The sequence below is a fragment of the Elephas maximus genome, chromosome 1 (assembly GCF_024166365.1).
Source record: "Elephas maximus indicus isolate mEleMax1 chromosome 1, mEleMax1 primary haplotype, whole genome shotgun sequence".
NCBI lineage: Eukaryota > Metazoa > Chordata > Mammalia > Proboscidea > Elephantidae > Elephas > Elephas maximus.
This window is the reverse complement of record NC_064819.1, coordinates 45,455,924-45,483,575: the sequence shown is the minus strand read 5'-3', so window position 1 is coordinate 45,483,575 and position 27,652 is coordinate 45,455,924. Positions and strand designations below refer to the sequence as shown.

Below are 27,652 nucleotides of genomic sequence, written 5' to 3'. Positions count from 1 at the left end.
TTATGTAATAAAGTAGTTCAGCAGCTATGTAATGATGTAGTTTGGCAGTTATGTAAAGATGTAGTTATCCTCCATTTTGTAACATAATACAATCAACTCCATGATGTGATGAAATGTGACAGTCAATCACTTGTAAGAGGTGTTTCCTCAGGGGTTGTGGCCTGCATCCAATATACGTGGGCATTCTTACAAAGATCACTGAATTTTCCTTGCTCTGTATCCTACATCTGGCTCATCATCATCTGACCTCTGGTTCTTAGGACTTGAGCCAGCAGCCTGCCATCTGAACTGACGATCTTGGGTATGTCAGCCCCTGTAGCTACGTGCTTCTGGAAAAGCCTCCAGCCTGATCCATGGACTTCGGATTTGCCAGAACCTACAAATGGGTAAGACATTTCCTTGCTATATGTATATATATATATATATATATATATATATATATATATATATATATATATACCAAAAACCAAACTCTCTGCTGTTGAGTCAATTCCAAAGCCTACTTCAGTGGCTGTCGATTTCTCTGGGCCTGAGAGAGGCACTGCTGAGCACCAAGAGCCATTCTCCAAGCCTTGGAGAGGAATAAATTCACAGTTAGGAGAAAAGATAATCTGCCAGCTCCACTAACCTGGGGAGCTCAGGACAGAAGCAGCTCCCATCCAGGGATAAACGGTCCATGGACTTCGAATACCTTTCATCCCTGCATGGGCCTGTGTGGGCCTATTTCAGGAGAATAGGCCCTTGTTGAAAGACTGCAACTGTTTCAGCTTTGCATTGGAGAGGTGGGTGTTTGAAGTGTGACACCACTTTGCATTTAAACAGGGTCCTTACCTGCCCACATCAGGGGCCTAAGGACTGGTGGTTCCACCCATGACACCCAGCCACCTGTGACACTGTCCAAGCATAACTGGCACCTCCCAGTCCTTACAACCAAAAGCACTGGGTGCCCATGGTCCATCTGCAGAACCCACCCACCTGTGTGCTCTAAGGAACGGGAACATGCTTTCCTCACAGACACTCGGGGGAAGGTTGTCAGCTCCCTGCCTTGTTCAAAGCGTGACCTCCTGCTGCAATCAGATACCTGTACCTACACCAATCACCCCTGCCCCTCTAAGATAGAACAGCGCCTGTACTACACACTTGATGACCAACTAACTGTACACCTGAGCCGAATCCATACAAGAAAAGTGAACGGACTCCTAGGCTCATGTACCTGGTAACAGCTCTAGCCCTCTGGTGACAGGATGTTAGTGCTTCAAAAGTGAAAATAATCAAGCGAGCTCACTCAAGCAATCTATTTTGGCATATCAAAACAAAACAAACAAAGAAGCTAGGATAAAAAAAAATACAGTAAGCAAATGTAAAATAAACTATTACAATAATTTACAGATGGTACAGAGACAAGAGTCAATATCAAATCACATAAAGAAGCAGACCATGATTGCTTCAACAAACTCTCAAAAAAAAGAATCAAGGAATATTCTGGATGAAGGTGCCTTCCTGGAATTACCAGGTACAGAATACAAAAGATTAATATACAGAACTCAACAAGACATAAAGAACGAGATCAGGAAGGCGATCAGGCAAAACACAGAACAAGCCAAGGAACACACAGATAAAGCAGCTGAAGAAATTAAAAAGGTTATTCAAGAACATAATGAAAAATTTAATATGCTGCAAGAATCCATAGAGAGATAGCAATCAGAAATTCAGAAGAATAACAATAAAATTACAGAATTAGACAACACAACAGAAAGTCAGAGGAGCAGAACTGAGGAAGTGGAAGGCAGAATTAATGAGACTGAAGATAAAACACGTACCACTCACATATTTGAAGAAAAATCAGATAAAAGAATTTTAAAAAATGAAGAAACCTTAAGAATCATGCGGGACTCTATCAAGAGAAATAACCTATGAGTGACTGGAGTACCAGAACAGGAAGGGATAACACAAAATACAGGGAGAATTGTTGAATATTCATTGGCAGAAAACTTCCCTGATATCATGAAAGATGAGGAGATATCTATCCAAGATGCTCATCAAACTCCACATAAGGTAGACCTCAAAAGAAAGTCACCAAGACAGATTATAATCAAATTTCCCAAAACCAAACATAAAGTGAGAATTTTAAGAGCAGCTAGGGATAAATGAAAAGTCACCTACAAAGAGGAGTCAATAAGAATAAGCTCAGACTACTCGGCAGAAAACATTCAAGCAAGAAGGCAATGGGATGACTTTTATAAAGCACTGAAGGAAAAAAACTGGCAGTCAAGAATCATATATCCAGCAAAACTGTCTCTCAAGTATGATGGCAAAATTAGGACATTTCCAGATAAACAGAAGTTTAGGGAATTTGTAAAAATCAAACCAAAACTACAAGAAATACTAAAGAGAGTGCTCTGGTTAGAAAATCAATAATATCAGATATCAACCCAAGGCTAGAACACAGGACAGAGCCATCAGATGTCAACCCAGATAGTGAAATCACAAAAATAAATCAGGATAAAAAAATGCTCAAAACAGGGAAACAGCAATGTTATTATGTAAAAGAAGGCAACATTAAAACAATAAAGAGGGACTAAGAAATGTAGTCACAGATTTTTCATATGAAGAGGAAGTCAAGGTGATATGAAGAAATAAAAGTTAGGTTTAAACTTAGAAAAATAGGGGTAAATATTAAGGTAACCACAAAGGAGACTAACAATGCTACTCATCAAAATAAAATACAAGAAAAAAATACGGACTCAGCAGAAACAAAATCAACAACAACAAATAAGAGGAAAAGACAATATATGAAGATAAACTACTCAGCACAAAAAATTAAGTGGGAAAAAAACTGTCAACAACACACACACACAAAAAGACATCAAAATGGCAGCACTAAACCCATACCTATCATTAGTTACGCTGAATGTAAATGGGCTAAATGCACAATAAAGAGAGAGAATGGCAAAATGGATTAAAAAACATGACCCATCTGTATGCTACCTATGAAAGACACACCTTAGACTTAGAGAAACAAACTAAAACTCAAAGAATGGGAAAAAATATATCAAACAAACAACAAACAAAAAAAAGCAGGAGTGGCAATGTTAATTACTGACAAAACAGACTTCAAAGTTAAATCACCACAAAGGATAAGGAAGGACACTATATAATGATTAAAGGGACAATATACCAGGATGAAATAATTGTATTAAATATTTATGTATCCAATGACAGGGCTGCAAGATACATGAAACAAACTCTAACAGCTTTGAAAAGTGAGATAGTCAGCTCCACAATTACAGTAGGAGACGTCAACACACTACTTTTGGTAAAGTACAGAACATCCAGAAAGAAGCTCAATAAAGACACAGAACATCTAAATGCCACCATCAACCAAGTTGACCTCATAGACAACACTCGACCCGACAGCAGCCAAGTATACTTTCTTTTCCAATGCACATGGAACATTCTCTAGAATAGACCACATATTAGGTCATAAAGCAAGCCTTAGCAGAATCCAAAACATTGAAATATTGCAAAGCATATTCTCTGACCATAGGCCATAAAAGTAGAAAACAATAACAGAAAAAGCAGGTAAAAAAAATCGAACACTTTGTAACTGAACAAAACCCTGCTCAAAAATGCCTGGGTTATAGAAGACATTAAGGATGGAATAAAGAAATTCATAGAATCCAATTAGAATGAAAACACTTCCTATCAGAATCTTTGGGAGACAGCTACAGCAGTGCTCAGAGGTCAATTTATATCAGTAAAGGCACATATACAGAAAGAAGAAAGGGATAAAATCAAAGAATTATCCCTACAACTTGAACAGACAGAAAGAGAGCAACAAAAGAAAACTTCAGGCACCAACAGAAAGCAAATAATAAAAATTAGAGCAGAATTAAATGAAATAGAAAACAGAAAAACAACTGAGTTAACAAGACCAAAAGCTGGTTCTTTGAAAAAATTAACAAAATTGATAAACCACTGGCCAAACTGATAACAGAAAAACAGGAGAGGAAGCAAATAACACAAATAAGAAATGAGATGGGCGATATCACAACAGACCCAACTGAAATTAAAAGAATCATATCAGATTACTATGAAAAACTGTACTCTAACAAATTTGAAAACCTAGAAGAAACAGACGAATTTCTAGAAACACATTACCTACCTAAACTAACACAAACAGAGGTAGAACAACTAAATAAAACTTATAACAAAAGAAGAGATTGAAAAGATAATTTAAAAACTCCCAACAAAAAAAGCCCTGGCCCGGACAGCTTCACTGCAGAGTTCTGCCAAACTTTCAGAGAAGAGTTAACACCACTACTACTAAAGGTATTTCAGAGCATAGAAAAGGACAGAATACTTCCAAACCCATTCTATGAAGCCAGCGTATCTCTGATATGAAAACCAGGTAAAGACACCATAAAAAAAAAGAAAATTAAAGACTTATATCTTTCATGAACTTAGATGCAAAAATCCTCAACAAAATTCTAGCCAATAGAACTCAACAACATATCAAAAAAATAATTCACCATGACCAAGTGGGACTCATGCCAGGTATGCAGGAATGGTTCAACATTAGAAAAACAATTAATGTAATCCATCATATAAAAAAAAGAAAGACAAGAACCACATGATCTTATCGACTGATGCAGAAAAGGCATCTGACAAAGCTCAACACCCATTCATAAAAAAAAAAAAAAAAACTCTCAGAAAAATAGGAATAGAAGAAAATTCCGCAACATGACAAAGGGCATTTATACAAAGCCAACAGGCAACATCATGGGAAATGGAGAGAGCCTGAAAACATTCCCCTTGAGATCAGGAGCCAGACAAGTATGCCCCTTATCACCACTCTTGTTCAACACTGGGCTGGAGGTCCTAGCCAGAGCGATTAGCCTAGAGAAAGTAAAAGTATCTCCAGTTGCAGATGACATGATCATATACACAGAAGAACCTAAAGAATCCTCAAGAAAACTACTGAAACTAATAGAAGAGTTCAGCAGAGCATCAAGGTACAAGATAAATATTCAAAAATCAGTTGGATTCCTCTATACCTACAAAAAGAATATCGAAGAGAAAATCATCAAATCAATACCACTTACAGTAGCCCACAAGAAGAGAAAATACTTAGGAATAAATCTTACCAGAGATATAAAAGACCTACACAAAGAAAACTACAAGACACTACTGCAAGAAACCAAAGGAGACCTACATAAGTGGAAAAACATACCTTGCTCATGGATAGGAAGACTTAACATTATAAAAATGTCTGTTCTACCAAAAGCCACCTATAGATACAATGCCATTCTGACCCAAATTCCAAAGATGTTTCTTAATGAGATGGAGAAATAAATCACCAACTTTATATGGAAGGGAAAGAGGCCCTAGGTAAGTAAAGCATTACTGAAAAAGAAGAACAAAGTGGGAGGCCTCACACTACCTGATTTTAGAACCTATTACACCGCCACAGCAGTCAAAACAGCCTTGTACTGGTACAACAACAGACCAATGGAACAGAATTGAGAATCCAGACTTAAATCCATCCACATATGAGCAGCTGATATTTGACAAAGGCCCAACTTCAGTTAAATAGTGAAAAGACAGTCTCTTTAACAAATGGTGCTGGCATAACCGGATATCCATCTGCAAAAAAATGAAACAAGAACTATACCTCACACCATGCACAGAAACTAACTCAAAATGGATTAAAGAGCTAAATATAAAATCTGAAACGATAAAGATCACGGAAGAAAAAATAGGGGCAATGCTAGGAGCCCTAACACATGGCACAAACAGTATACAAAACATTACTAACAATGCACAAACACCAGAAGAGAAACTAGATAACTGGGAACTCCTAAAAATCAAACACTTACGCTCATCCAAAAACTTCACCAAAAGAGTAAAATGATTACCTATAGACTGGGAAAACAATTTTAGCTACAACATTTCCGATCGGCTTCTGATCCCTAAAATCTACGTGATACTGCAAAAACTCAATTACAAAAAGACAAATAAACCAGTGAAAAAATGGGCAAAGGATATGATCAGGCACTTCACTAAAGAGGACATTCAGGTAGCTAGCAGATACGTGAGGAAATGCTCACGATCATTAGCCATTAGAGAAATGCAAATCAAAGCTACAATGAGATTCCATCTCACCCAACAAGGCTGGCATCAATCCAAAAAACACAAAATAATAAATGTTGGAGAGGTTGTGGAGAGACTGGAATACTTACACACTGCTGGTGGGAATGTAAAATGGTAGAAGCACTTTGGAAATCGATTCGGCATTTCCTTAAAAAGCTAGAAGTAGAACTACCGTACGATCTAGCAATCCCACTCCTTGGAATATATCCTAGAGATATAAGAGCCTTTACACAAACAGATATATGCATACCCATGTTTTTATGTTCACTGCAGCACTGTTTACAACAGCAAAAAGATGGAAGCAACCAAGGTGTCCATGAATGGATGAAAGGATAAATAAATTATGGTGTATTCACACAATGGAATACTACACATTGAGAAATAACAGCGATGCATCTGTGAAACATTTCATAACGTGGAGGAATCTGGAAGGCATTATGCTGAGTGAAATTAGTCAGTTGCAAAAGGACAAATATTGTATAAGACCACTATTATAAGAACTCAAGAAATAGTTTAAACAGAGAAGAAAATATTCTTTGATGGTTACAAGAGGAGGGAGGGAGGGTGGGAGAGGGGTATTCACTAATTAGATATTAGATTAGAACTACTTGAGGTGACGAGAAAGACAACACACAATACAGGAGAGGTCAGCACAACTGGACTAAACCAAAACCAAAGACGTTCGCTGAATAAACTGAATGTGTCAAAGGCCAGCGTAGCAGGGGCAGGGATTTGGGGACCATGGCTTCAGAGGACATCTAGGTCAATTGGCAAAATAAAATCTATTAAGAATACATTCTGCATTCCACTTTGGAGAGTGGTGTCTGGGGTCTTAAACGCTAGCAAGCAGCCATCTAAGATGCAACAATTGGTCCCAACCCACCTGGACCAAAGGAGAATGAAGAACACCAAAGACACAAGGTAACAGTTAGCGCAGAGATAGAGAGAACCAAATAAATCAGACACTACATCAGCCTTAGACCAGAAGAACTAGGTGGCGCCCGGCTACCACCAATGAATGACTGCCCTGACAAGGAACACAACAGAGAACCCCTGAGGGAACACAGAGCAGTGGGATGCAGACCTCATATTCTCATAAAAAGACCAGACTTAATGGTCTGACTGAGACTAGAGGGACCCCGGAGGTCATGGTCCCCAGACATTCTGTTGGCCCAGGAGAGGAATCATTCCCAAGGTCAGCTCTTCAGACAGGGATGGATTGGACTATGGGATAGAAAATGATACTGGTGAGGAGTGGGCTTCTTGGATCAAGTAGACACAAGAGACTATGTGGGCAGTTCCTGTCTGAAGGGCAGATGGGAGGGCAGAGGCAGTCACATAAGCTCGAAATCCTGTGATCACCCTGGACTTCTCCCTCTGCTTCCTGTCTAAGAAGTGTAATATCCTATCAAGTTGGTCTTCAGAGTGTCTCATGAACCAGCCTCTTCCTGCTTCTCCTGCTTCTTCCCTAGCATAGGATCTCCTTACCATCCCCTACCCATTTAGTCTAACTGCACTAATTCCCTAACCACCTCTTACTCTCTAGCCTGAACAGATCACCAGGCCATCTTCCTGAACATTAGCTTTGATTGTAAGGGGAAGAATTTTCCTAATATCTCAAAATCAATTCCTCACCAATTGCTACAAACTACACTGAAACCAAGGAAAATCAGTAGTACGCTCCGTGTCATGGCAATGCTTTTCCTGTTTTTATCACTGGGAAACACAAAATAAGCACAGTTCTCTTTTATGGGTACAATTCATTGTTCTCAGAGGATACAAGTAATCCCTGTCTGTGAAACTCTTCTTTTTTGAACAAAGATTCAGAAGGGAAAATAGACGAAACAGAATGCCCAGGAACACTCACACAGCAAAAAAGGACATTAAGAGGCATGTCATGTTTTGTAACTGACCCTAAAAGACACGTTATATTTTCACAACCCTTGGCACACACACATCACTCCTCTAACACTGACACACAGTCAGAGTCACAGCTTCTGGAGGAAAACCTGTTAAAGGTCAGAAGCCATGAGAGCAACCACCTCTTTTAAGCTCTTCCCATAATCCAGCACAGTAGTATACCATGAAGCCATACCACTCCCCTCGTTAGCATATTAAACAGATAATCATGTGCCTACTGAATTCAGTATTCTGAAATCTCTTCCCCATCCCATTTAATTCATTTTCTGCAAAGCTGGAAATTAAAAGAAAGAGTTGTGTGTGTGTGTGTGTGTATGTGTGTCTGCTTGCAGTAGTTGAAGAAGTAAAAGGAATAGGATTTTCCAGTGGTTCAAAGCTTCCTAGAACTATCTGAGGAGAATTTTAAAATCCTGTACCCAGGGCCCTCCAGTCCCCCACCGAACAAGTGCATCTGAATCTCAGGGGAGGGGCAAGATCAGTATTTTTTTAAATTTCCCAAGTGGCTCTAGTCTACATAGCCAAGGTTATAAGCCACTGTCCTCTCTCTCCTATGTCATCAAACACTCTTTCTCCTGGATTATCACCAATACCACAAATCATGCCTTACTATCTCCTATGTCTCCTTTGAGGAGGTTGAGGACCAGGATTATAGATTGAATTCCCTTAAGTTCACATTGATATAGCTTTTGATATTCTCTGTGCTTATTTTAAGGTAATAGAGCAGCTAAGTAAAAAAAGATTGGCCTCTAAAAGTCACTTGGATTTGTCTAAAGCAGAAGTTATACCTGCTTCCTGTCCATTCTGTCGGTCTCGTTCATCTGGTACTTAAAATGTACTACTGTCTGGGGAGATTATGTGTGTGCATATGACCTCTTCACAGAAGCTACAAACTCCCTGAGGCATGGCCATGTCTGACACTTGAATTCTTCCCAGTACTTTGCACTGTGCCTTGCACACGGTAGGTGCTATACAGCTTTTGATTTGCCTGGAGTCTTTCACACCCATTGCACAGCAACATTTAAAACCATTTAAAAAATTTAACATGCTTTCCCGCTCCCAAAGTATATTTTCGTTCACATTTTAAATACAATCCTGAGATAAATGCCTTCTCCCCGCACCTCTCTTGTGGTTTTTCCACACGCTGCTCAACAAACTCTGCCTCTCCCAAATGTTCCCCCTTGGTTTGGTTTCTATGGAAACCTGTCTCTGGGGGAGAAAAGTGTATTTGCTGAAGGAAGAACCACAAAGCATTTTTGCCTCCTGGTGTAAAGAAGTCACAAAGGGAGGCAGAGAGAGAACTGGGTTAAGAGTTGCACCAACTCCAGTGGGAAGCAAATGCACTCTATGCAGGTCAAATCGTGTGTCTACAGGGCAGTGATTTTTTTTTTTTTTTTAAAAACCCAAACCAAGGCAGAAGCAAATTCATAGGGTGGCCTTGTGACAATGAATCAAGCCTACCGATTTAGCATCGTTTTATTCCAGGACTCGGAAACCCTAGTGGCTAGTGGTTAAGAGCTAAGGCTGCTAACCAAAAGGTCATCAGTTCAAATCCACCAGGCGCTCCTTGGAAACCCCATGGGGCAGTTCTGCTCTGTCCTATAGGGTCACTATGAGTTGGCATCGACTTGACGGCAACAGGTTACAGGTATTCCAGGACTCAAGTCTTCTGGGAGCGAGGAGGTGAAAGGGGGTAAGGAAGACTTTTCCTCTGAGAAGAGTGAGCAATGGCCTGCTCCAGCTCAAGGGAGGAGGGGGGAAGGGGAGGGAGAGAGGTGGTGCTATTATTTAGAACAACCGGACTCTGGGGGTACAATCCCTAGGCATGCCCACGAGGTGTAACAGTGATTCTATATAAGGTTATTCTTCATCCTCCATGAGTAAAAAAGGGACTGTATTACAGCCAGCGGTCTTCAAAGATTCAAAGAGACATGAAGAGAATCAGGACTGCTGGAACATTGAATACCAAGCCATGACAATGGAGGTCAGAGGTCATGTAGGCACAGCCCCCAAGTTTACCTAGGAAGCACTTACCATTCAGTAGGACCCACAATTTAAGGTGCAGGGTGAAAGATTTGTTTCAGATTTACTACTCACAGGGACAGTGATTGGTGGTGCTATCTTAATACCTGAACCCAGTCTATCTTAATAGCTGTCTCAAATAATTTTAAAATGCTTTCATCTGTGTTTTTAAATGTGTGAACACCCTTAAAACTACTCTTGAAGCTAATAATTATTTTTCAACTAGGTAGTCAAGTCAGGAAAGTTTGGAAATAAGCTGTCAGAGGAGGTGGGAGCAAAAACACGTAACCCATTATATTTCTGGATTCTCAGAAACCATCCCAGACACCAGGTGGAAATGTCCATCTCTGAACCATGCCAGTGACTTTGACCACAATGGGGAACTTTTCAATATAACTCCCCTGTTATGCAGAGACACTCTTTCTCAACTGATAATCATGCAATAGTTACTTACTGAGCTTCCAACTAACTAAACACATGCAATATACAAGATACTGAGGAGTCAAAGATAAATAATACTGGGGCCCTCCTCTCCAAGAACTAAAATTCTAGGTGTGGAAGCAGTTATATAACCAAAGATGGTGGTGGTCATGGGACCACTCACTATTGGGGTGGTCTATGTATTTGCATGAAGTCCCCCTAGGCTTCCTGGGGGAAAACAAGGATAAGGACTTTAAACACTAGTGTTTACTTTCAAACAAGGGGCCATAAGGGGTGCCCCTAATTTGGAAGTAGTATGCAGGGAGGGAAAAACACTTGCTTTTAAGAGATGTCAAGATTAATGGGCTCCACTCTGACACTAGGGGTTGTGGTGCTTCCCCTAACGGTCCACCAAGTGAGCTAGGACTTGGGAGCAGCAGAAACAATCAGTTAGGCCTCACTGTTAAAGCTCTACTATTTAAGCCCTGCTATTTTTTTTTTTATTATTGAATTGCATCCCTCCAAAGTATGTGTCAAAATTCTAACCCCTTTACCTACAAATGGAGTCCCTGGGTGGCGTAAATGGCTAAGAGCTCTACTACTAATGGAAAGGCTGGCAGTTCGAACCCACTAAGAGGCATCTTAGAAGAAAGGCCTGGCAACCTACTTCAGAAAGGTCACAACCTTGAAAACCCTATGGACAATGGTTCTACTCTGACACTTGACAGCAGCTGGTCTGGTCTGTACCTGTCAATATCACACTGGTTGGAAATAGGCATTTTTCTTTTGTTATGTTAATGGGGTCATACCAGTGTAGGGTAAATTCTAAACTAATCACTTCTGAGTTATAAAAAGGCCAGAAGAGATGGAGAGACACTCACAGGAGAAGACAGACAGATGCCAAGGTACTCCCAGGGCTAACAACAAAAAAAGGACACTCCCTTAAAGCTGATGCCCTGATTTGGACTTCTAGTCTCCAAAACTGTGAGAAAATAAATCTGTATTCTTTAAAGCAACCCACCGTGGTATAGTTTGTTAGAGCAGCACTAAGAACTAAAACAGGCGTCATGTACCATGTAAGGCCTGAGCATTTTAGCAAGTCAGGAGACTCAAGTTCAGAAATTAAAGCAATCTATTCCACATCGTAGTAGTCGACTGGGATGGGCCACAAACAGGTTCTGAAATCTGCAACATTCAATTTCCAAGTCCTGACACCAGGTTTTAATACAAATGACTCTGCCCTTCTTTTTGACCTCCCCGCTTGCTTCCTCCTTCAACTAACTGCTTTTTCTACATTCTTCTTGCAATAGTAACTATGACTGTTATAATTTATTATATACCATCTCTCTTCATTGTGTTAGCTGTTGTTGAGTAGGCCCCATGCACAACAGAACAAAATGCTGCCCACTGAGATCTATAGGGCTTTCATTGGCTGATTTTTAGAATTAGATCACCAGGCCTTTCTTTCTAGACTGTCTTAGTCTGGGATTTCCGCTGAAAGTAGGAACATAACAACACGACGACCTTCACTGACAGAAGAGTGGTGGCTATGCTTGAGGTGCACTGACTAGGAATTGAACCCAGGTCTCCCACATGGAAGGTGAGAATTCTACCACTGAACCACCACTGTCCCCCTCTCTTTTCATTACCATCTCATTATTCCACTGTTGAAAAGATGTTTCCATGGCAATGCTAAAACACATCTGCATGGGAACTTGGCTACAATAAACTTGTAGGTTCTTAACATGCCATTTAGGGCCAGTTTATCCATCTATGGATTCCAATAAGTTCAAATAGTGGTTAGGTATTCCTCTTCTATCTCCTGCAACTGTTGTGTTTTATGGGTGAAGGCAAGTTGAATCTACTAGAGATGAGCCCTTGGCAACACTGGGTCAGGGGATGTACACCTTGAAGATACTTCTTTCACTGTCATAGACCTACCTGCCTAAAATATTCATGAGGGCTTCCATCTAGTACCTGGGGATTAACATAAAAGGATAGTTCTGAGAGTGAGCCATTCAAATGTCCTCCAATCCAACCTTTGAGAAAACTTGGCCTGTAAGAATTTGCTACAGGGATGTTGTCGCTGTTGTTGTTAATAGCTGTAGAGTCAATTCCAACTCGTGGTGACTCCACGTGTGCTGAGGTGAACTGCTCTATAGGGTTTTCAAGGCTGTGACCTTTGAGAAGCAGATCACTAAGCATGTCTTTCAAGGCGTCTCTAGGTTGGATGGCACCACCAACCTTTCCGCTAGTAGTGAAGCAGTTAATCCTTTGCTCCACCCAGGGACTCCTTTGCTACAGGGAAAAAAAAAAAAAAAAAACAGGGAAGGGCTGCACAAATGAAAGAACAGGCTACTCTGTGGGAACTGTTCCTGCAAAAGTTCTGACCGTCTAAGATTATCCTGGAATAGTTATACTTATTAATTTGAGGTGAAAGTCTGTCTGCCCCTCATCCAATCACCCAAGTGGTGATAACTGGAGCAGAAAGAGCAAATAATAATTATAAAAAAGATAACACCTGAACACTCTCATTTATCGAGGGCCTGCCATATACCAGGCTGGATCGGTACTGAGGGTGGTAGAACTGGTCACTTTGGCTGTGAGAGAGGCAGGAGCAGAAAGTCAATGACTGCACAGCAATCAATCTTGAAGACCACAGAGGTGAAGCATTAGATAATTATAACAAGGAAAAAATAAGAAAGGGCCTGAAGAAGCAGTAAACCCACTGAGAGTGGTGCCGCTGTTACCCTTGAGAGTGCTGAGGTACCCTGGGGAAACGGGACACACCCAGACAATTACAACAGAGTGTGAGTGCTATTAATAGAGCAGGAGTGGGGAGGTGTGGGGCACAGAGAAGCTTATTCCTTCCTCGTCCTTAAAGACAGCAAGAACAGCGAGCTTTACCTTTAATAGTGGTTGCTCCTGACGCCTCGTGCAGCCAGGAGGCAACAGATGGGAGATGCTGAGTCAGAACGTTGCGCGGGCTCCGCAGTGCATCACGGGATTTACAAATGGCGTAGACAGAGCCGCAGGTGAATCCACATCGATTGCTTCCAACACCTACTGAACTTGCTCTCAGCCACCTAGAAAAGAAATACTCACAGGCCAGGAACATACGTTTAAAGCGGAAAATGAGTAGATAAATATGGTTTAAGTAGTATTTAATTCCCGGGTCTCTGCCACCACCTTTCAATTATCTGAAAAGGTATCCTGTACTCCTTAATTATTCTGGTTTGGAGTCCGTGAGGCTTTCAGAAATAATCACCTCACGTGGTTAGAGGCAGGGGTTCTTCCTTGGGGTAAAAGTGTAATTTAAAACACCATGAACAGTAAAGGGAGCTGGGAAAGCAGTCACTCTGGCCAATCGCTAATCCTGGCTGGAGCTGGCTGAGCTGCTGTCCAAGAACTGCAGTCAGGAAGCCTGGAGGGCCCTGCGGAGAATGCTGGTGGCAAATCAGCGGAAGATGGGGGCTCCAACCAATTTCCTTTTCTAATTCAAACAGAACTATATTACTGCACTCAGGAGTCTCAAAGCAGAAGTTAATGAAAGTCATTTCTGTAAGAAGAAATTGTGGGAAGCAGACTAAAAGAATGGTAACGCCAGCGAAATTTGCAGAAAGAAAGAAAAGGGTCTGAAGCTAACTTCGGGAACATATCTGTAAAATAGAAGTAAAACCCCTGTGTCTGTGTCAAAAATGGTGCTTACTACAGGTAAGCAGTAGCATCCCATTGTCATAGAGTCGATTCCAACTCATAGCATCCTTATAGGACAGAGTAGACCTGCCCATAGGGTTTCCTAGGCTGTAATCTTCATTTTTTTTTTTTTTTTTTTAATCTTCATAGGAGCAGGCTGCCAAATCTTTCTCCTGCTGAGCGGCTGTTGGGGGCAGGGGGACGTTTCCAACAACCCCACCTTTCAGTTAACAGCTGAGTGCTTAACGACTATGCCACCAGGGCTTCTCAAACAATAACACAGCACCTCCAAAAAAAAAAAAACCTGCTAACTGAAAAGCTTAATAATTCTGTCATATTTAGCACACAATTTAGAGCCATACTCTCTGTAGCTTATGTGTGGTACTCTCTGTAGCTTAGCTATACTATGTTCAGGGCTGAGAAGTGTCATGACATAGGTAGGGCCCCAAAAGAAACAGCTGTAAGGGGAACTTTGTCAGAGTTGGATTTCTTAAAGGAGAAATACCTTCCAGTCTTCCCAAACCTTGACCAATAAATGCATTCAGGGCTCTTCTTGACCTTTAATTGTCCTTCCCCTCAGTGTATCAACCCCCTTTCCTGATATTAGCATCACTTCTATCATCGTGTGGTCACTTCACTTTTTCAGATTTTTTGCCTGTGTTGTAGCAGCTCCCACAGACAGAAATAGTATTAAGACAAGAATTCTATATGGGAGCTGTTTTCCTGGTTTTTGTTACTCTGGATCTCACAATTTATAATTTGGGGGGTAGGGTATGTAAAGTCCATATATTTACATATAATAATTATCATTCCAGCTTTTTTAACTCAAGACTTTAAGTGGACAACAAAAGTATCAGTTGAGAATGACTACGCTCACACTGTGTAATGATTATGTTCACATCACTATATATGGTTATAAAGGACATACACTGGGCTCTGGAATCAATTTCTAATCCCTCCAAGGAAACTAGAGTTAGTTAGACTGGATCCTCCCACATGTGTCCCACATTGTTCCTAAGTTCTCTGATCTGTAAAAGTCTGATCAGACAGTTTTAGGCCCATAAGCAGTGTGTTAGCAAGGTACAAGAGCGGAAGGTGAAGGGCACCTATAACTTTTCAAAGCCTGATACCCATTGCTGTGAAGTCAATTTCAACTCATAGTGACCCTATAGAACAGAGTAAAACTGCCCCACAGAGTCTCCAAGGAGCAGCTGGTGGATTCGAACTGCCAACATTTTGGTTAGCAGTCAAAGGCTTAATCACTGTGCCACCAGTTAGAACTGTTAAAAAATACATAAAATTAACAAAGCATATTGTGAAATCAAGGCATGGTTCTACTTCCTCTGTCACAATGAAAACTGCAACTTTCTCTTCAAGATTCAAAGACAAAACCCAAGAATGACTCCAAGGAGCACCACATAGATAACTATCAATTATCTGCCCCCCTCTACTTTTTTTTTCCCTGTGGTAAACTGTATGTGTGATATTTACCCAAGAAACCAAAGTCCATAGCCTGAAGGAAAATCCAAATGATCTTAAGTGAAAAAAAAAGAGTAAGGAATCAAGAAGGGTGAATCACAGGACAGGAGCAAGGAGAATCAAAATGAAAGCAGAGCACTATACGCCACAGAGGAGCATTTGCAGCGGAGGACCAAGCTGAGGCTAAGGTAAAGATTTTGAAGGCCTAGTCTGTCAGCCCACTATGTGACATGGGGTGAGCCCAATGGCTTTATGAAGTTGGGTGGTACAATGATAGACAAATAGAATAGGGCAGAGACTAGAAATAGATCCACGCATCTTAGCTTACCAAACCAAGCCCATTACTGTCAAGTCAATTCCAATTCATAGCGACCCTATAGGACAGATTAGGACTGCTCCATAGGGTTTCCAAGGCAGTAATCTTTACAGGATCAGACTGCCACATCTTTCTCCTGCAGAGCAGCTAGTGGGTTTGAACTACTGACCTTTCAGTTAGCAGCCGAGTGTTTAACCACTTTGCCACCAGGGCTCCTACATCTTAGCTTACATTCCTCTAAAAGCAAACCCTGAGACAAGGGTTTGAGCAGAAGGAGTTTATTTGAGAGGTGTAGGGAAGTGAGACAGGAGGGAGGCGGCCTATAAAAGGTAAGTAATTAAGCAAGCTACAACAGTGGGCTACAGGAACTAGTTCCTATGTGGAACTCTGGGAAATGGTCTACAACATGTCTCAGAATTATCACAACTAAGGAGTGGATCAATGAGCTGACCCCATTTGAGAAGTGGATGAATAAGCTGACCCCATTTGAGGAGTGGATGAATGAGCTGACCCCATCTGAGGAGTGGGCGAGTGAGCTGGCCCCACCTGAGGAGTGGGTGAGTGAGCTGGTCCCACCTGAGGAGTGGGCGAGTGAGCTGGGATAGTTATAAGCCAACTCCATTCAGACTTCGGTGAGAACTGTTCCCACAGGATGTTAATTCCTCAGAAATTTCAGGCTTCTGTGGTTCTGGAAAAAGTTCACAGACACAGATGAAAATACCAGCAATTGAGAGTCATAAGGAGCACACTGAAAAGATATGCCACATATATGTTATATTTGGCATATGAAAGAAGTAACACTGCAAATAAGGGAGGAAAAAATACTTACTATTCAATAAATGATTTTGGGACACATGACTGTCCATATGGCAAAAGAAAAACTCAATTCCCTACATACTACTATACACGAAAAAAAGTCCAAGTGGATTAAAGAAACAAAGAAAGAAAAATATATAAAAAATTATGGACAAATATCTTTAAGATATCCAGATATAGAACGATTTCTTCAGACAGGAAAATCATAAATTGTAAAGGAAAAAATATACAAATTTGAATTTCTTAAAAATTAAAACATAAAGGCCATCATACATCTGTCAGTTTGTCGTACTGTGGTGGCTTGTGCGTTGCTGTGATACTGGAAACTTTGCCACTGGTATTTCAAATACCAGCAGTGTCACCATTGGTGGACAGGTTTCAGCGGAGCTTCCAGACTAAGACAGACTGGACAGAAGGACCTGGTAGTCTACTTCTGAAAAAACTGACCAGTGAAAACCTTAAAAAAAAAAAAATCCTCACAACTGGACCAATTAAGCAACATCGTGAATGGAGAAAAGATTGACGTTGTCAAGGATTTCATTTTACTTGGATCCACAATCAATGCCCATGGAAGTGGCAGTCAGAAAAGCAAAAGACGTATTGCATTGGGCAAATCTGCTGCAAAAGACCTCTTTCAAGTGTTAAAAATCAAAGATGTCACTTTGAGGACTAAGCTACACCTGATCCAATCCATGATCTTTTTGGTCACCTCATATTCATATTCATGTGAAAGCTGGACAATGAATAAGGAAGACTGAAGAAGAATTAATGCTTTTAAATTATGGTGTTGGCAAAGAATATCAAATATACCATGGACTGCCAGAAGAATGAACAAGTCTGTCTTTGAAGAAATATAGCCAGAGTGCTCCTTGGAAGCAAAGATGGTGACACTTCACCTCACTTACTTTGGACATGTTATCAGGAGGGATCAGTCCCTGGAGAAGGACTTCATTCTTGGTAAAGTAGAGGGTCAGTGAACAAGAGGAAGCCCCTTAATGAGATGGATTGACAAAATGGCTGCAACAATGGGTTCAAACACAGCAGCAACTGTCAGGATGGCGCAGGACTGGACAGTGTTTTGTTCTGCTGTACACAGGGTTACTATGAGTCAAAGCTGACTCGACGGCACCTAACAACAATAACAACATATGATAAAGGAACCACAAACAACATGAAAAAACAACTTAAAGATTTAAAGAAGTTATTGGTAGCCAACAAATATGACAAAAGATTAGTATCTAGAACATACAGTTATCTCTTCAATTGGTAAGAAAAAGATAGCCCAGTTGATAAATGAACTAAGGATATAAATAAGGTTCAAAGAGGTACAAATTAGTATCTAAATATATGAAAAAACTTCAATCTCAATAAAACGCAGGGAAATGTAATTTAAAACAACAATAGGATAACATCTCACACTAATCAGATGGGCAAAAATAATGTCTGATAACACCAAGTATTAATCAGGATGTGGAGAAACAGGAACTTAGATGCATTTTTGGTGAGTGACAATCACTGTGGAAAGCAATTTTGCAATAGCTAGTGAGGTCAAAGAGGCCATACTCCATAACTGGGCAATTACAGTTCTAAGGATACACCCTAGAAAACCCTCATACATGTAACAAAGGAGACCTAAAAAGCTGTCAAATGCTGTTTGTAATGTTGTTGTTGTTGTTAGGTGCTGTCAAGTTGGTTCCAACTCATAGCAACCCTATGTACAACAGAACAAAACACTGTCCGGTCCCGTACCATCCTCACAATCATTGTTAATGCTTGAGCCTATTGTTGCAGCCACTGTGTCAATCCATCTCATTGAGGGTTGGTGAAAAAGAGGAAGCATGGTTTTAACAAGCATGATGTCCTTCTCCAGGGCCTGATCCCTCCTCATAACATGTCCAAAGTATGTGAGAAGTAGTCTCTCCATTATTGCTTCTAAGGAGAATTCTGGTTGTACTTTTTCCAAACAGATTTGAAATAGAGAAAGAAAAAGGGCAGGAAGGAAGACAGAGATAGAGGGAGGCAGGGAGAAGGGAAGGAAGAATCTAAATGTCCCTGAGTAGAGGGAATAGATAAATAAAATAGGTTTAATTGTATATGAAATATTATGTAGCGAGGTAGAGTCAAGATGGCGGAATAGACAGACGCTTCTGGCGAGCCCTCTTTACAGCAAAGACCCAAAAAAAACAGTGAAATGAGTATATTTATGATAAGCTAGGAGCCCTGAGCATCAAAGGCAAGCTTAGAAAACAAACCGAGGGACAGGGGGAGCCAGAGACGGTTCAGAAGCGGAGAGGAATTACCGGACCTGAATCGCAGGGAGCCCTCAGGCACCATTCTCGGGAGCAGAGGCAGCAGGCTGGTACTAGCGTTGGGTCGCAGTTTCCTCAGGAAGAAGCAGCCAGCCACAGAGCCTACTTTCACCTCCGGAACCAGAGGAGAATGGCACTCTTGGCAAAAGCTAAGCACCTGTGTATATTTTACCATGCCCACCCACCCCCAAGCCAGCATCAGCGGCTGAATTCCCTGGGCCTGAGATAGCCCCTGTTGAGTGCCTAGACCCATCCTCCCGGCCGTGGAGAAGCAAAAATTTGCAATTGGGTGAAAAGATAATTTGCCACCTCCAATAACCGGAAGAGCTAGGACAGAAGTGGCTCCTGTCCAGGCATAAACAGTCTGTGGACTTTGAGCACCTTTCCCTTCTGCATGCACCTGTCTGGGCCTATTTCAGAAGAACAGGCCCTTGTTGGCAGACTCCCAACTGTTTCCGCTGTGCGGTGGAGAGGTGGGTGTTTGATGTTTGACATTGCTTTGCCTATTAAACAGGGTCCTCACCTACCCATATCAAGGGTCTAAGGACTGGTAGCTCCACTCAGGTCATGCAGCCACCCGCGACAGGGGTCCGAGGATAACTGGTTCCTCCCAGTTCTTACAATCAAAAACATTGGGTGCCCATGGTCCATCTACAGAAACCACCCACCTGCATGCTGCTCTAGGGACCAAGGACGTGCTTTCCTCAGAGACACTCGGGGTTTAGTTCTCAGCCCCCTGCCTTGTTCAGAGCATGACACCCTGCTGCAATCAGATACAGGTACCTACACCAATCACTCCTACCCCTCTAAGACTATAAGACAGGGCCTGTACCACACACTTGACGATCAGCTACCTGGACACCTGAGCTGAATTCATACAAGAAAAGTGAATGGACTCCTACACTGTTATACCTGATAACAGCTCTAGCCAGCTGGGGACAGGACGTCAGAGCTCCAAAGGTGAAATTACTCATGCTAGCTCACTCAAGCAACCCATTTGGGTATATCGAAACAAAACAAAGCAAGAAGCTATGACACAGTAAGCAAGCATAAACTAATACAATAACTAATAGATGGCTCGGAAACAATAGTCAATATCAAGTCAGATAAAGAAACAGACCATAATCACCTCAACAAGCTCTCAAAACAAAGAATCCAGGGATCTTCTAGATGAAAGTGGATCCCTGGAATTACCAGAGCCAGAATACAAGAGATTAATATACAGGACCCCTCGAGACATCTGGAAGGAAATGAGGCAATACGCAGAACAAGCCAAGGAACACACAGATAAAGCAATTGAAGAAATTAGAAAGATTATTCAGGAACATAGTGAAAAATTTAATAAGCTGGAAAAATCCATAGACAGACAGCAATCAGAAATTCAGAAGATTAACAATAAAGTTACAAAACTAGACAACTCAATAAAGAGGGATTAAGAAATATAATCATAGATCTTCCATATGGAGAGGAAGATACAGCGATACAAAGAAATAAAAGTTAGGTTTAAATTTAGAAAAATAGGAGTAAATAATAAGGTAACCATAAAGGAGACAAACTATCCTACTTATCAAAATAAAATACAAGAAAAAAATAGAGACTCAGCAGAAACAAAATCAGCAACAACAAATATGAGGGAACGACAATATGTAAAGATAATCTCAGCTCTTAAAATTAAGTGGAAAAAAGAAACTGTCAACAACACACAAAAAAGACCTCAAAATCATAGCACTAAATTCATACCTATGCATAATTACGCTGAATGTAAATGGACTAAATGCACCAATAAAGAGACAGAGAGTGGCAGAAAGGATTAAAAAACAAGACATGTCTATATGCTGCTTACAAGAGATACACCTTAGACTCAGAGACACAAACAAACTAAAATTCACAGGATGGAAAAAAATATATCAAGCAAACAACAATCAAAAAAGAGCAGGAGTGGCAATATTAATTTCTGACAAAACAGACTTTAAAGTTAAATCCCTCATAAAGGATAAGGAAGGACACTATATAATGATTAAAAAGGACAACAAAACAAGAAGATATAACCATATAAATATTTATACACCCAATGACAGGGCTTCAAGATACATAAAACAAACTCTATCAGCATTGAAAAGTGAGATAGACACTTCCACAATTATAGTAGGAGACTTCAACACACCACTTTTGGTGAAGGAGAGAACATCCAGAAAGAAGCTCAATAAAAACACGGAAGATCTAAATGCCACAATCAACCAACTTGACCTCATAGACATATACAGAACACTCCACCCAACAGCAGCCAGCTATACTTTCTTTTCTAGTGCACATGGAATATTCTCCAGAATAGACCACATATTAGGTCATAAAGCAAGCCTTAGCAGAATCCAAAACATTGAAATAATACAAAGCATCTTCTGACCATAAGCTGATAAAAGTAGAAAGCAACAACAGAAAAAGAAGGGAAAAGAAATCAAATACTTCAAAAATGAATAATACACTGCTCAAAAAACACTGGGATATAGAAGACATTAAGGATGGAATAAAGAAGTTTATAGAATCCAATGAGAATGAAAACACTTCCTAACAGAGCCTTTGAGACACACTGATAGCAGTGCTCAGAAGACAACTTATATCAATAAATGCACACATCGAAAAAGAAGAAAGGGCCAAAATCAAAGAATTATGCCTACAACTTGAACAAATAGAGAGCAACAAAAGAAAACCTCAGGCACCAGAAGAAAGCAAATAATAAAAATGAGGGCAGAACTAAATGAAACAGAAAAAAAATTGAAGGAATTAACAAGACCAAAAGCTGGTTCTTTGAAAAAAAATCAACAAAATTGATAAACCATTGGCCAAATTGACAAAAGAAAAACTGGAGAGGAAGCAAATAGCCCGGGTAAGAAATGAAATGGGCGATATTACAACAGACCCAACTGAAATTAAAAGAATCATATCAGATTACTATGAAAAATTGTACTCTAAAAAATTTGAAAACCTAGAAGAAATGGATGAATTTCTAGAAACACACTACCTACCTAAACTAACACAAACAGAGGTAGAGCAACTAAATAGACCCGTAACAAGAGAAGAGATTGAAAAGGTAATCAAAAAACTCCCAACAAAAAAAAACCCTGGCCCCGACAGCTTCACTGCAGATTTCTACCAAACTTTCAGAGAACAGTTAACGCCACTACTACTAAAGGTATTTCACAGTGTAGAAAATGATGGAATACTACCAAACTCATTCTATGAAGCCACCATATCCCTGATACCAAAACCAGGTAAAAAAAGATACCACAAAAAAAAAAAAAAAAAGGAAATTACAGACCTTTATCCCTCATGAACTTAGATGTAAAAATTCTCAACAAAATTCTACCCAATAGAATTTAACAACATATCAAAAAAATAATTCACCATGACCAAGTGGGATTCATACCAGGTATGCAGGGATGGTTCAGCATTAGAAAAACAATTAATGTAATCCATCACATAAATAAAACAAAAGACAAGAATCACATGATTTTATCAATTGATGCAGAAAAGGGATTTGACAAAGTTCAACACCCATTCAAAATAAAAACTCTCAGCAAAATAGGAATAGAAGGAAAATTCTTCAGCATAATAAAGGGCATTTATACAAAGCCAATAGCCAACATTATCCTCTATAGAGAGAGACTGAAAGCATTCCCCTTGAGATCGGGAACCAGACAAGGATGCCCTTTATCACCACTCTTATTCAACATCATGCTGGAGGTCCTAGCCAGAGCAATTAGGATAGATAAAGAAATAAAGGGCATCCAGATTGGCAAGAAAGAAGTAAAATTATCTCTATTTGCAGACGACATGATCTTATACACAGAAAAACCCTAAGGAATCCTCAAAAACTACTGAAACTAATAGAAGAAGTATCTACATGATACTGCAAAAACTCAACTACGAAAAGACAAATAACCCAATTAAAAAATGGGCAAAAGATATGAACAGACGCTTCACTAAACAAGACTTTCAGGTAGCCAACAGATACAAGATAAACATACACAAATCAGTTGGATTCCTCTACACCAACAAAAAGAACATTGAAGAGGAAGTCACCAAATCAATACCATTTACAGTAGCCCCACAAAGATAAAATACTTAGGAATAAATCTTACCAGAGATGTGAAAGACTTATACAAAGAAAACTATAATACACTTCTGCAAGAAACCAAAAGAGACCTACATAAGTAGAAAAACATACCTTGCGCATGGATAGGAAGACTTAACATCATAAAAATGGCTATTATACCAAAAGCAATCTGTATATTTAATGCAATTATGATCCAAATTCCAACAACATTCTTTAATGAGATGGAGAAACAAATCATCAACGTCATAGGGAAGGGAAAGAGGCCCCAGATAAGTAAAGCATTACTGAAAAAGAAGAACAAAGTAGGAGGCCTTATTCTACCTGATTTTAGAACCTATTATACCACCACAGTAGTCAAAACAGCCTGGTACTGGAACAACAGCAGATAAATAGACCAATGGAACAGAATTGAGAATTCAGACATAAATCCATCCATATATAAGCAGCTGATATTTGACAAAGGCCCCAAAACAGTTAATTGGGGAAAACAGTCTTTTTAACAAGTGGTGCTCGCATAACTGGATATCCATCTGCAAAAAAATGAAACAAGACCCATACCTCATTCCATACACAAAAGTAAGCTCAAAATGGATCAAAAACCTAAATATAAAATCTAAAACAATAAAGATCATGGAAGAAAAATTAGGGACAACGTTAGGAGCCTTCATACATGGCATAAAGAGTATACAAACCATTATAAAGAATGCAGAAGAAAAACTAGATAACTGGGAGCTCCTAAAAATCAAACACCTATGCTCATCCAAACACTTCACCAAAAGAGTAAAAAGATTACCTACAGACTGGGAAAAAGTCTTTAGCTATGACATTTCCGATCAGCACCTGATCTCTAAAATCTACATGATACTGCAAAAACTCAACTACAAAAAGACAAATAACCCAATTAAAAAATGGGCAAAAGATATGAACAGACACTTCACTAAAGAAGACATTCAGGTAGCCAACAGATACATGAGGAAATGCTCACAATCATTAGCCACTAGAGAAATGCAAGTCAGAACTACAATGAGATTTCATCTCACTCCAACAAGGCTGGCATTAATCCAAAAAACACAAAGTTGGACAGGCTGTGGAGAGACTGGAACACTTATACACTGCTGGTGGGCATGTAAAATGGTACAACCACTTTGGAAATCGATTTGGCGCTTCCGTAAAAAGCCAGAAATAGAACAACCATAAGATCCAGCAATCCCACTCCTTGGAATATATCCTAGAGAAATAAGAGCCTTTACACCAACAGATATATGCACTCCCATGTCCATTGCAACACTGTTTACAATAGAAAAAGGTGGAAGCAACCAAGGTGCCCATCAACAGATGAATGGGTAAATAAATTATGGTATATTCACACAATGGAATACTATGCATCGATAAAGAACAGTGATGAATCTGTGAAACATTTCATAACATGGAGGAATCTGGAAGGCATTATGCTGAGTAAAATTAGATGCAAAAGGACAAATATTGTATAAGACCACTATTATAAGAACTCAAGAAAAAGTTTAAACAGAGAAGAAAATATTCTTTCATGGTTACGAGAAGGGGGAAGGAGGGAGGGTGGGAGAGGGTTATTCACTAATTAGATAGTAGATAAGAACTACTTTAGGTGACTGGAAAGACAACACACAATACAGGCAAGGTCAGCACAACTGGACTAAACCAAAAGCAAAGAAGTTTCCTGAATAAACTGAATGCTTCCAAGGCCAGCATAGCAGGGGCAGGGGTTTGGGGACCATGGCTTCAAGGGGCATCCAGGTCAATTGGCATAATAAAATCTGTTAAGAAACTATTCTGCATCTCACTTTGGAGAGTGGCATCTGGGGTCTTAAAGGCTAGCATGCAGCCATCTAAGATGCATCAATTGGTCTCAACCCACCTAGAGCAAAGGAGAATGAAGAACGCCAAAGATACAAGGTAATTATGAGCCCAAGAGACAGAAAGTGCCACATAAACCTGAGACTACATCAGCCTGAGACGAGAAGAACTAGATAGTGCCCAGCTGCAACCAATGACTGCCCTGACAGGGAACACAACAGATAACCCCTGAGGGAGCAAGAGAGCAGTGGGCTGCGGACCTCAAATTCTTGTAAAAAGACCAGACTTAACGGTCTGACAGAGACTAGAAGAACCCCGGAGGTCACAGTCCCCAGACCTTCTGTTAGCCCAAGACAGGAACCATTCCCAAAGCCAACTCTTCAGATGGGATCGGACTGGACTAAAAGATAGAAAATGATACTGGTGAGGAGTGAGTTTCTTGGATCAAGTAGACACATGAGACTATGTGGGCAGCTATTGTTTGGATGGGAGATGAGAGGGCAGAGGGGGTCAGAAGCTGGCCAAGTGGACACAAAAATAGAGAGTGGAAAGGAGGAGTGTGCTATCTCATTAGGAGAGCAACTAGGAGTATATCCCAGGTCCAGTGCCGATTCTGACTCATAGCGACCCTATAGGACAGAGTAGAACTGCCCCACAGAGTTTCCAAGGAGCGCCTGGCAGATTCGAACTGCCGACCCTTTGGTTAGCAGCTGTATCGCTTAACCACTACGCCACCAGAGTTTCCTAGGAGTATATAGCAAGGTGTATATAAATTTTTGTATGAGAGACTGACTTGATTCGTAAACTTTCACTTAAACCACAATAAAAATTAAAAAAAAAAAGATTCATGGCAAAAGAGGTGAAGAGAACATAGGAGTGTGTCTCCACTGAAATTAAGAACAGAGTTGAATACTGTTGTTTTGATCATGGGTATCCTTTTATGTGGTAGCATTGAAGTGAAGCTGTGCCGCTCCTGATTGGTTTACTCTAGGCTTAAGGGCTAGGAACTGCTCAGCCCCTCAGTATGGGAAAAATCAGATTTGGAACACAGTACGTGACTTCAAGGAATATTTTAACTGTCTGATCCTGCCTTAACCGAATTTCTGCTTTCCTCATATCATAGGCCACTTTTATTCCCCTAATGGCTCAGAGACAACTCTCACTCCAAGTGGGAAGAAGTTTTAAAGCTTTTGTCCAGCATCGCACAACTCAGCATCAGGTCTACTTTGCTGCTACCACAGTCCTAACCTCATACCCCAATCCTGAAAGCTGTCTTATCTTCTATGATGGGTCCCTCCCAACTCCATTACTCCAAGGCTCAACCTTCTTGCCATCTGAGGTCCCCATCTGCTGATAGGCCCTACTGTGTGCTGGCCACAAGCTCAGACTTGGAAGTAAAACTCTTTTGGTTTTAATTTTGGCTCCTTCTCCTATGTACTAGCTTTGTGACTCTGAACAAGTTACTTCACTTTTCTGGGCCTCAGTTTCCGCACTTGGTAACAGAAATCATAATAGTAGCTACCTCATAGGGTTATTGTGAGGAGTAAATAGGGATGAAAAGTGCTTATTAGTATAATGCCTGTCTTTAAACATTAGCCACTGGGTGGCACAAATAGTTAAGCACTTGGCTACTAACTGAAAGATTAGTGATTCAAATCCACACAGAGATGACTCAAAAGAAAGGCCTGGCACTCTACTTCCAAAAGATTATAGCCATTGAAAATCGTATGAAGCACAGGTGAGTTGCCAAGAGTCGGAGTCAACTTGACAGCAACTGATTTTGTTTTGTTTTTTATTATTGTTAGTATCAGATTTTAGCTATTGTGAATATTAGGTCTCCACATGATGTCCCACAGGCTTCTGAATATCACTTTCTCCTAGATTTCTCATTGTCCTGTTTTGGCCACCTGCGAGGCCCTTCTATCACACCGTGTAAGCACTACCCAAGATACATCTTGCCTGTCTCCAGGCTCTTCAAATGCTTCTATTTCTGCAGTTGGGTTTGCTCCCAGAGCCTGTAGCTGCATATGTCCTCTTAGAACCTACAGGACCCCCGAGGGCAAAGATAGAACTAAACACTGACTCTGGTTTCCAAAGGTGTTGTCCTCCTGCATTTAGACATGTATCTAGCTAGACCATGTCCTAAGACATAACAGAAATAACAAAAGGCTACTGATACTCTGTGAATGATGTCTGGTTGCCTCAGGGATAGTGAAGTTAGTGAGATGATAAGATGAGGCAGAAACCAAGCCTTCAGCATGTGAACAAGTTTTAGGCACCATGAACTCCATTATTTAACTGCAAAGGAGGGGGAGCCATTATTTTCTCAGCCTTGGTACTATTGACATTTTGGGCTGGATAAATCTTTGTTGTGGAGAGGGTTGTCTTGTGCAATGTAGGTTGTTTAGCATGGGGAACCACTCCAGGATTGACTGTGGATGTCTGCCATGGGCGTGAGAGTGGGGAGTTGGAGCACCAAACAGGGAGTGCAGAGAGCTGGATTCTCAGCTTGGCTCTGCTCAGTCTATAGGCCAAGACGGCACTCATCTTTCTGTGTGCCAATGGCCTTACTCGTAA

At 40.5% G+C, this 27,652-nt stretch overlaps 1 long non-coding RNA gene across 5 annotated transcripts in view; it reads right to left on the bottom strand.

Moving 5' to 3' along the window:
• LOC126071289 (uncharacterized) overlaps positions 1-27,652 on the bottom strand; it is a 195,115-nt gene that overhangs the window by 90,731 nt on the left and 76,732 nt on the right. For all 5 annotated transcript variants that reach the window (XR_007516342.1, XR_007516346.1, XR_007516347.1 and 2 more), the window contains exon 5: positions 13,420-13,598. This is a non-coding gene — a long non-coding RNA (uncharacterized LOC126071289). The remainder of the gene's footprint in view (positions 1-13,419; positions 13,599-27,652) is intronic.